Here is an 11356-nt window from a genome sequence, read left to right on the forward strand (position 1 = left end):
ATTTCTTATATATTTAAGTGAGCTTGCATCTAACTTTGTCAGATATCGTCGATTAACATCCATTGAAGTCCATTGAGGTCGATTGTCACTTTGTGTTGATTGAAGATTTTCAAAGTCTTTCTTCCTAATTTGAAGTCGAATTTCAACATTTCTCATATATTTGAGTGAGTTGCATCTAACTTTGTCAGATTTCGTCGATTTACATCCATTGAAGCCCTTTGAGGTCGATTGTCACTTTGTGTTGATTGAAAATTTTCAAAGTCTATCTTCCTAATTTGAAGTCGAATTTCAACATTTCTTATATATTCGAGTGAGTTTACATCTAACTTTGTCAGATATATTCGATTAACATCCATTGAAGCCCATTGAGGTCGATTGTCACTTTGTGTTGATTGAAAATTTTCAAAGTCTTCCTAATTTGAAGTCGAATTTCAACATTTCTCATATATTTGAGTGAGTTGCATCTAACTTTGTCAGATATCGTCGATTAACATCCATTGAAGCCCTTTGAGGTCGATTGTCATTTTGTGTTGATTGAAGTTGTTCAAAGTCTTTCTTCCTAATTTGAAGTCGAATTTCAACATTTCTTATATATTTGAGTGAGTTGCATCTAACTTTGTCAGATTTCGTCGATTTACATCCATTGAAGCCCTTTGAGGTCGATTGTCACTTTGTGCTGATTGAAAATTTTCAAAGTCTATCTTCCTAATTTGAAGTCGAATTTCAACATTTCTTATATATTCGAGTGAGTTTACATCTAACTTTGTCAGATATATTCGATTAACATCCATTGAAGCCCATTGAGGTCGATTGTCACTTTGTGTTGATTGAAAATTTTCAAAGTCTTCCTAATTTGAAGTCGAATTTCAACATTTCTCATATATTTGAGTGAGTTGCATCTAACTTTGTCAGATATCGTCGATTAACATCCATTGAAGCCCTTTGAGGTCGATTGTCATTTTGTGTTGATTGAAGTTGTTCAAAGTCTTTCTTCCTAATTTGAAGTCGAATTTCAACATTTCTTATATATTTCAGTGAGCTTGCATATAACTTTGTCAGATATCGTCGATTTACATCCATTGAAGCTAATTGAGGTCGATTGTCACTTTGTGTTGATTGAAGATTTTCAAAGTCTTTCTTCCTAATTTGAAGTCGAATTTCAACATTTCTCATATATTTGAGTGAGTTGCATCTAACTTTGTCAGATATCGTCGATTAACATCCATTGAAGCCCTTTGAGGTCGATTGTCATTTTGTGTTGATTGAAGATGTTCAAAGTCTTTCTTCCTAATTTGAAGTCGAATTTCAACATTTCTGATATATTTGAGTGAGTTTGCATCTAACTTTGTCAGATATCGTTGATTTACATCCATTGAAGCCCATTGAGGTCGATTGTCACTTTGTGTTGAGTGAAAATTTTCTAAGTCTTTCTTCCTAATTTGAAGTCGAATTTCAACATTTCTTATATATTTGAGTGAGCTTGCATATAACTTTGTCAGATATCGTCGATTTACATCCATTGAAGCTATTTGAGGTCGATTGTCACTTTGTGTTGATTGAAGATTTTCAAAGTCTTTCTTCCTAATTTGAAGTCGAATTTCAACATTTCTCATATATTTGAGTGAGTTGCATCTAACTTTGTCAGATATCGTCGATTAACATCCATTGAAGCCCTTTGAAGTCGATTGTCATTTTGTGTTGATTGAAGATGTTCAAAGTCTTTCTTCCTAATTTGAAGTCGAATTTCAACATTTCTCATATATTTGAGTGAGTTGCATCTAACTATGTCAGATATCGTCGATTTACATCCGTTGAAGCCCATTGAGGTCGATTGTCACTTTGTGTTGAGTGAAAATTTTCTAAGTCTTTCTTCCTAATTTGAAGTCGAATTTTAACATTTCTGATATATTTGAGTGAGTTTGCATCTAACTTTGTCAGATATCGTCGATTTACATCCATTGAAGCCCATTGAGGTCGATTGTCACTTTGTGTTGAGTGAAAATTTTCAAAGTTCATCTTCCTAATTTAAAGTCGAATTTCAACATTTCTCATATATTTGAGTGAGTTGCATCTAACTTTGTCAGATATCGTCGATTTACATCCATTGAAGCCCTTTGAGGTCGATTGTCATTTTGTGTTGATTGAAGATGTTCAAAGTCTTTCTTCCTAATTTGAAGTCGAATTTCAACATTTCTGATATATTTGAGTGAGTTTGCATCTAACTTTGTCAGATATCGTTGATTTACATCCATTGAAGCCCATTGAGGTCGATTGTCACTTTGTGTTGAGTGAAAATTTTCTAAGTCTTTCTTCCTAATTTGAAGTCGAATTTCAACATTTCTTATATATTTGAGTGAGCTTGCATATAACTTTGTCAGATATCGTCGATTTACATCCATTGAAGCTATTTGAGGTCGATTGTCACTTTGTGTTGATTGAAGATTTTCAAAGTCTTTCTTCCTAATTTGAAGTCGAATTTCAACATTTCTCATATATTTGAGTGAGTTGCATCTAACTTTGTCAGATATCGTCGATTAACATCCATTGAAGCCCTTTGAAGTCGATTGTCATTTTGTGTTGATTGAAGATGTTCAAAGTCTTTCTTCCTAATTTGAAGTCGAATTTCAACATTTCTCATATATTTGAGTGAGTTGCATCTAACTATGTCAGATATCGTCGATTTACATCCGTTGAAGCCCATTGAGGTCGATTGTCACTTTGTGTTGAGTGAAAATTTTCTAAGTCTTTCTTCCTAATTTGAAGTCGAATTTTAACATTTCTGATATATTTGAGTGAGTTTGCATCTAACTTTGTCAGATATCGTCGATTTACATCCATTGAAGCCCATTGAGGTCGATTGTCACTTTGTGTTGAGTGAAAATTTTCAAAGTTCATCTTCCTAATTTAAAGTCGAATTTCAACATTTCTCATATATTTGAGTGAGTTGCATCTAACTATGTCAGATATCGTCGATTTACATCCGTTGAAGCCCATTGAGGTCGATTGTCACTTTGTGTTGAGTGAAAATTTTCTAAGTCTTTCTTCCTAATTTGAAGTCGAATTTTAACATTTCTGATATATTTGAGTGAGTTTGCATCTAACTTTGTCAGATATCGTCAATTTACATCCATTGAAGCCCTTTGAGGTCGATTGTCACTTTGTGTTGATTGAAGATTTTCAAAGTCTTTCTTCCTAATTTGAAGTCGAATTTCAACATTTCTCATATATTTGAGTGAGTTGCATTTAACTTTGTCAGATATCGTCGATTAACATCCATTGAAGCCCTTTGAGGTCGATTGTCATTTTGTGTTGATTGAAGATGTTCAAAGTCTTTCTTCCTAATTTGAAGTCGAATTTCAACATTTCTTATATATTTGAGTGAGCTTGCATCTAACTTTGTCAGATATCGTCGATTTACATCCGTTGAAGCCCATTGAGGTCGATTGTCACTTTGTGTTGATTGAAGATGTTCAAAAACTTTCTTCCTAATTTGAAGTCGATTTTCAACATTTCTTATATATTTAAGTGAGCTTGCATCTAACTTTGTCAGATATCGTCGATTAACATCCATTGAAGTCCATTGAGGTCGATTGTCACTTTGTGTTGATTGAAGATTTTCAAAGTCTTTCTTCCTAATTTGAAGTCGAATTTCAACATTTCTCATATATTTGAGTGAGTTGCATCTAACTTTGTCAGATTTCGTCGATTTACATCCATTGAAGCCCTTTGAGGTCGATTGTCACTTTGTGTTGATTGAAAATTTTCAAAGTCTATCTTCCTAATTTGAAGTCGAATTTCAACATTTCTTATATATTCGAGTGAGTTTACATCTAACTTTGTCAGATATATTCGATTAACATCCATTGAAGCCCATTGAGGTCGATTGTCACTTTGTGTTGATTGAAAATTTCCAAAGACTATCTTCCTAATTTGAAGTCGAATTTCAACATTTCTCATATATTTGAGTGAGTTGCATCTAACTTTGTCAGATATCGTCGATTAACATCCATTGAAGCCCTTTGAGGTCGATTGTCATTTTGTGTTGATTGAAGTTGTTCAAAGTCTTTCTTCCTAATTTGAAGTCGAATTTCAACATTTCTTATATATTTGAGTGAGCTTGCATCTAACTCTGTCAGATATCGTCGATTTACATCCATTGAAGCCGTTTGAGGTCGATTGTCATTTTGTGTTGATTGAAGATGTTCAAAGTCTTTCTTCCTAATTTGAAGTCGAATTTCAACATTTCTTATATATTTCAGTGAGCTTGCATATAACTTTGTCAGATATCGTCGATTTACATCCATTGAAGCTAATTGAGGTCGATTGTCACTTTGTGTTGATTGAAGATTTTCAAAGTCTTTCTTCCTAATTTGAAGTCGAATTTCAACATTTCTCATATATTTGAGTGAGTTGCATCTAACTTTGTCAGATATCGTCGATTAACATCCATTGAAGCCCTTTGAGGTCGATTGTCATTTTGTGTTGATTGAAGATGTTCAAAGTCTTTCTTCCTAATTTGAAGTCGAATTTCAACATTTCTCATATATTTGAGTGAGTTGCATCTAACTATGTCAGATATCGTCGATTTACATCCGTTGAAGCCCATTGAGGTCGATTGTCACTTTGTGTTGAGTGAAAATTTTCTAAGTCTTTCTTCCTAATTTGAAGTCGAATTTCAACATTTCTGATATATTTGAGTGAGTTTGCATCTAACTTTGTCAGATATCGTCGATTTACAACCATTGAAGCCCATTGAGGTCGATTGTCACTTTGTGTTAAGTGAAAATTTTCAAAGTTCATCTTCCTAATTTAAAGTCGAATTTCAACATTTCTTATATATTTGAGTGAGCTTGCATCAAACTTTGTCAGATATCGTCAATTTACATCCATTGAAGCCCTTTGAGGTCGATTGTCACTTTGTGTTGATTGAAGATTTTCAAAGTCTTTCTTCCTAATTTGAAGTCGAATTTCAACATTTCTCATATATTTGAGTGAGTTGCATCTAACTTTGTCAGATATCGTCGATTAACATCCATTGAAGCCCTTTGAGGTCGATTGTCATTTTGTGTTGATTGAAGATGTTCAAAGTCTTTCTTCCTAATTTGAAGTCGAATTTCAACATTTCTTATATATTTGAGTGAGCTTGCATCTAACTTTGTCAGATATCGTCGATTTACATCCATTGAAGCCCTTTGAGGTCGATTGTCACTTTGTGTTGATTGAAGATGTTCAAAAACTTTCTTCCTAATTTGAAGTCGATTTTCAACATTTCTTATATATTTAAGTGAGCTTGCATCTAACTTTGTCAGATATCGTCGATTAACATCCATTGAAGTCCATTGAGGTCGATTGTCACTTTGTGTTGATTGAAAATTTTCAAAGTCATCTTCCTAATTTGAAGTCGAATTTCAACATTTCTCATATATTTGAGTGAGTTGCATCTAACTTTGTCAGATATCGTCGATTAACATCCATTGAAGCCCTTTGAGGTCGATTGTCATTTTGTGTTGATTGAAGTTGTTCAAAGTCTTTCTTCCTAATTTGAAGTCGAATTTCAACATTTCTTATATATTTGAGTGAGCTTGCATCTAACTTTGTCAGATATCGTCGATTTACATCCATTGAAGCCGTTTGAGGTCAATTGTCACTTTGTGTTGATTGAAAATTTTCAAAGTCTATCTTCCTAATTTAAAGTCGAATTTCAACATTTCTCATATATTTGAGTGAGTTTGCATCTAACTTTGTCAGATATCGTCGATTTACATCCATTGAAGCCCTTTGAGGTCGATTGTCACTTTGTGTTGATTGAAAATTTTCAAAGTCATCTTCCTAATTTGAAGTCGAATTTCAACATTTCTCATATATTTGAGTGAGTTGCATCTAACTTTGTCAGATATCGTCGATTAACATCCATTGAAGCCCTTTGAGGTCGATTGTCATTTTGTGTTGATTGAAGATGTTCAAAGTCTTTCTTCCTAATTTGAAGTCGAATTTCAACATTTCTTATATATTTCAGTGAGCTTGCATATAACTTTGTCAGATATCGTCGATTTACATCCATTGAAGCTAATTGAGGTCGATTGTCACTTTGTGTTGATTGAAGATTTTCAAAGTCTTTCTTCCTAATTTGAAGTCGAATTTCAACATTTCTCATATATTTGAGTGAGTTGCATCTAACTTTGTCAGATATCGTCGATTAACATCCATTGAAGCCCTTTGAGGTCGATTGTCATTTTGTGTTGATTGAAGATGTTCAAAGTCTTTCTTCCTAATTTGAAGTCGAATTTCAACATTTCTCATATATTTGAGTGAGTTGCATCTAACTATGTCAGATATCGTCGATTTACATCCGTTGAAGCCCATTGAGGTCGATTGTCACTTTGTGTTGAGTGAAAATTTTCTAAGTCTTTCTTCCTAATTTGAAGTCGAATTTCAACATTTCTGATATATTTGAGTGAGTTTGCATCTAACTTTGTCAGATATCGTCGATTTACATCCATTGAAGCCCATTGAGGTCGATTGTCACTTTGTGTTGAGTGAAAATTTTCAAAGTTCATCTTCCTAATTTAAAGTCGAATTTCAACATTTCTTATATATTTGAGTGAGCTTGCATCTAACTTTGTCAGATATCGTCAATTTACATCCATTGAAGCCCTTTGAGGTCGATTGTCACTTTGTGTTGATTGAAGATTTTCAAAGTCTTTCTTCCTAATTTGAAGTCGAATTTCAACATGTCTCATATATTTGAGTGAGTTGCATCTAACTTTGTCAGATATCGTCGATTAACATCCATTGAAGCCCTTTGAGGTCGATTGTCATTTTGTGTTGATTGAAGATGTTCAAAGTCTTTCTTCCTAATTTGAAGTCGAATTTCAACATTTCTTATATATTTGAGTGAGCTTGCATCTAACTTTGTCAGATATCGTCGATTTACATCCGTTGAAGCCCATTGAGGTCGATTGTCACTTTGTGTTGATTGAAGATGTTCAAAAACTTTCTTCCTAATTTGAAGTCGATTTTCAACATTTCTTATATATTTAAGTGAGCTTGCATCTAACTTTGTCAGATATCGTCGATTAACATCCATTGAAGTCCATTGAGGTCGATTGTCACTTTGTGTTGATTGAAGATTTTCAAAGTCTTTCTTCCTAATTTGAAGTCGAATTTCAACATTTCTCATATATTTGAGTGAGTTGCATCTAACTTTGTCAGATTTCGTCGATTTACATCCATTGAAGCCCTTTGAGGTCGATTGTCACTTTGTGTTGATTGAAAATTTTCAAAGTCTATCTTCCTAATTTGAAGTCGAATTTCAACATTTCTTATATATTCGAGTGAGTTTACATCTAACTTTGTCAGATATATTCGATTAACATCCATTGAAGCCCATTGAGGTCGATTGTCACTTTGTGTTGATTGAAAATTTTCAAAGTCTTCCTAATTTGAAGTCGAATTTCAACATTTCTCATATATTTGAGTGAGCTTGCATCTAACTTTGTCAGATATCGTCGATTTCCATCCATTGAAGGAATCGGTAGAGGACAATGGTCTTTGCATTTATTATACTGATCAACCAACACATTTTCCTTTCAACGGCAGTACTCCAAGTACAATAGATATCATAATCTCTAAAAATTTTACCGAAATCGAAAATTTAAGGACACTTCAAGAGCTAACATCTGATCACGATCCTGTATACTTCGAAATACCTGCCTGCGAAAGTCGCAAAAATCCTTCTGGAAAGCGACTTATACACGACTATACTTCAACAGATTGGTTCAAATACCGTTTTCATATCAATAAAACTGTTCAAATCAATTCAAACATTAATTGCTCAAGTGATATAGATAGGGAAATAGTACTTTTAGAAAATTTCATGAAAGAAGCTAGGAACAAAACTACAAAATTAATTAAAGTAAATTGTGAAAACGATAAACTACCTAACGATATTCTAAACATGATAAAAGTTAAAAATAAATAAGGAAAATCATAGCAAAAATATAGGCTAACGACTGACAAAGACAAACTGCTAGATTTGGGAAAAGAAATAAATGAAAAAATCAGAGAATTTCGCAATAAAAAATGGACAGATTTATTAAAACAACTTAATGCCGCCGATAACTCACTTTGGAAAATTACAAAAAGACTAAAAAGAACATTTAAACCTATACCTGCATTCGAACACAAGGGAGAGGTATATTTAGACGATTCCGAGAAAGGTACGCTCCTAGGTAGGCATTATGAAAAAATCTTTAAAATAAACCATAAAACTATCACCGAATACGAACGAACAATAGAAAAGGGAATTTCCCAAATGGTAAATACCAATATAGAAATTAGTAAAAAAGATTTATCTAGGTACATTTCGTCTCCTAGAGAAATTAAACAAACTATAAACAGATTACCCAACAATAAAGCACCGGGTCCTGACCAGCTGGACACAATTCTTTATAAAAATTTACCATTTAAAGCTTTGGTTCAAATAACTTACATAGTAAACGCAATATTAAAATTTCAACACTATCCACAAACTTTAAAAAATTCAATTATAGTACCAATACCGAAACCTGGCAAAAACCCGAAATCTTTAGATAGCTACCGCCCTATATCGTTAATCAATATTCTTGCTAAAATTATAGATAAAATAATACTACATCGAATACTAAACATCGAAAATAAGTTGAAATTAATTCCTAACGAACAGTTCGGATTTAGGAAAGGTCACTCCACCATAGCTCAAATAATTCGACTAGCTCATTACGCAAAAGAAAATTTCAGGAATAAAATGAACACAGTAGTAGTAGCATTAGATATGGAAAAGGCATTCGATACCGTCTGGATAGAGGGACTTACGTACAAAATGATGTCTGCTGGTTACCCCATTGAAATCGTGAAACTAATTTACTCATATCTCAAAGATAGGAATTTTCATGTTAAAATGAACAACACAATAAACGGTCCGTTCAAAACAGAAGCAGGGGTGCCGCAGGGCTCCTCCTTATCCCCTCACTTGTATACTATTATGACACATGACTTTCCAATGAATGATATCATACAAACAGCCTTATATGCAGACGATACTTGTTTGTATAAGGGATCATTCATTGCGGAAATTGCAAATAGAAAAATCGATATTCATAGGAATAGAGTAGTAGTACCATATTTGAATGAAAATAAACTTAAATTAAATCCCCAAAAAACCGAACAAATCATTCTAACTAGAAAACATACGAATAACAAAATAAGATCAAAATTGAAAATTGAAAATAATACTATTACGCATCTATAACATACTTAGGTTTTCATATAGATGAAAGATTAAATTATCATACACATATTAACAACCTCGTAAATAAAGCTAATAACGCAATAAGAAAATTATATCCACTATTAAATAAAGACAGTTGCCTGAGTATAGAGAACAAACTACTTTTGTATAAACAAGCAATCAGACCAATCTTAACATACGGTTACCAAGTATTTTGTTCAGCTCCAGATACACTATTCATCAAGCTTCAACGGATCCAAAACAAATGTTTAAGACTTGCACTAGGAAAAGGACGCTATAGTAGAATCGCTGATCTCCACGAGGAAGCGAATATCGAGGCGATCCAAAACTTTATTGTTCAGAATTCAAATAAATTTTACAAAGATAAATTGACGTCACCATTAGTACAAAATGTGACGGAGAAAAGAGCCAGAGATAACCCCAATCTGAAACATGGTCTACTTCATGATAAACTACCTTTATTTCTAGAATAAAGATAGGAACACAGTAAACATAATCATATAAATAACCTTGTTTTTTGTATAATTTTTCAAGGACACTAATCGTAATTGTAGAGCTACCTGAAAATTCTAAAATCAACTCATTACCGTTATTTTCAAACAAATCATAAACATTTGATAATGACAATAGGAAATGTCAAGGAGTAGATGGAAATATCAAATCAAATCAATCAAGATAAATAACAGATGGTAAATAGTGCGGCTTACACCAGCCTAAGCGCGTGAGACCTCTTCATGAAGAGAAGGCACATGCTGAAACGTGAGAGAAGACTTAACATTGTTTATTACTGTATATTTTCATTTGTTATTTCATGTACTGTACATATTTAATTTTGTAAATAAAGTTTTTGGTATTTGGTTCTCGTCCGATCACCGCAGTCAAGCAGTGTCGGGTGCGGTTAGTACTTGGATGGGTGACCGCTTGGGAACACCGCATGCTGTTGCCTTGTTTTTTTTTTCTACTTAATACTTGTAATTATCATTTGATAAAACAATGTTTTCAGTTATTTCTCATTATTTTGAAGTAAATTCATTACTTCCGATATGCAACTATGTAATTTTGATTCTTCGCTAGAATTTTAAAAAAACAATGTCACTCATCAACACTAAGTGTACTCAAAATCTGTTGGTGTATATCTATAATTACTTATTAAGATTACATTTCGATTGTTTTCGGACGTAGAATTTCTATCAGATTTTAAATAAACTTAAATATTGAAGATTTCGTTGAATGTGCAGTTCCCTTATAAAGATTGAAACTAGATTGATTTACGGCAACGGCCATACCACACTGAATATACCGGTTCTCGTCCGATCACCGCAGTCAAGCAGTGTCGGGTGCGGTTAGTACTTGGATGGGTGACCACTTGGGAACACCGCATGCTGTTGCCTTGTTTTTTTTTTCTACTTAATACTTGTAATTATCATTTGATAAAACAATGTTTTCAGTTATTTCTCATTATTTTGAAGTAAATTCATTACTTCCGATATGCAACTATGTAATTTTGATTCTTCGCTAGAATTTTAAAAAAACAATGTCACTCATCAACACTAAGTGTACTCAAAATCTGTTGGTGTATATCTATAATTACTTATTAAGATTACATTTCGATTGTTTTCGGACGTAGAATTTCTATCAGATTTTAAATAAACTTAAATATTGAAGATTTCGTTGAATGTGCAGTTCCCTTATAAAGATTGAAACTAGATTGATTTACGGCAACGGCCATACCACACTGAATATACCGGTTCTCGTCCGATCACCGCAGTCAAGCAGTGTCAGGTGCGGTTAGTACTTGGATGGGTGACCGCTTGGGAACACCGCATGCTGTTGCCTTGTTTTTTTTTCTACTTAATACTTGTAGTTATCATTTGATAAAACAATGTTTTCAGTTATCTCTCATTCTTTTGAAGTAAATTCATTACACCCGATATGCAACTATGTAATTTTTATTCTTCGCTAGAATTTTAAAAAAACAATGTCATTCATCAACACAAAGTGTACTCAAAATCTCTTGTTGTGTATCTATACTTACTTATTAAGATTACATTTCGATTGTTTTCGGAC

General features: G+C 33.1%; 2 non-coding genes across 2 annotated transcripts; both read left to right on the plus strand.

The window, feature by feature from the left end:
- The first annotated feature begins 10561 nt into the window (after window positions 1-10561).
- LOC130894664 (5S ribosomal RNA) lies at window positions 10562-10680 on the plus strand. Its single transcript, XR_009059360.1, has one exon. It is a non-coding gene; the product is annotated as a 5S ribosomal RNA (ribosomal RNA).
- Window positions 10681-11006: 326 nt separating this feature from the next.
- Window positions 11007-11125, plus strand: LOC130894667 (5S ribosomal RNA). Its single transcript, XR_009059363.1, has one exon. It is a non-coding gene; the product is annotated as a 5S ribosomal RNA (ribosomal RNA).
- Window positions 11126-11356: the final 231 nt, after the last annotated feature.

The sequence above is a fragment of the Diorhabda carinulata genome, chromosome 5 (genome assembly GCF_026250575.1).
Source record: "Diorhabda carinulata isolate Delta chromosome 5, icDioCari1.1, whole genome shotgun sequence".
NCBI lineage: Eukaryota > Metazoa > Arthropoda > Insecta > Coleoptera > Chrysomelidae > Diorhabda > Diorhabda carinulata.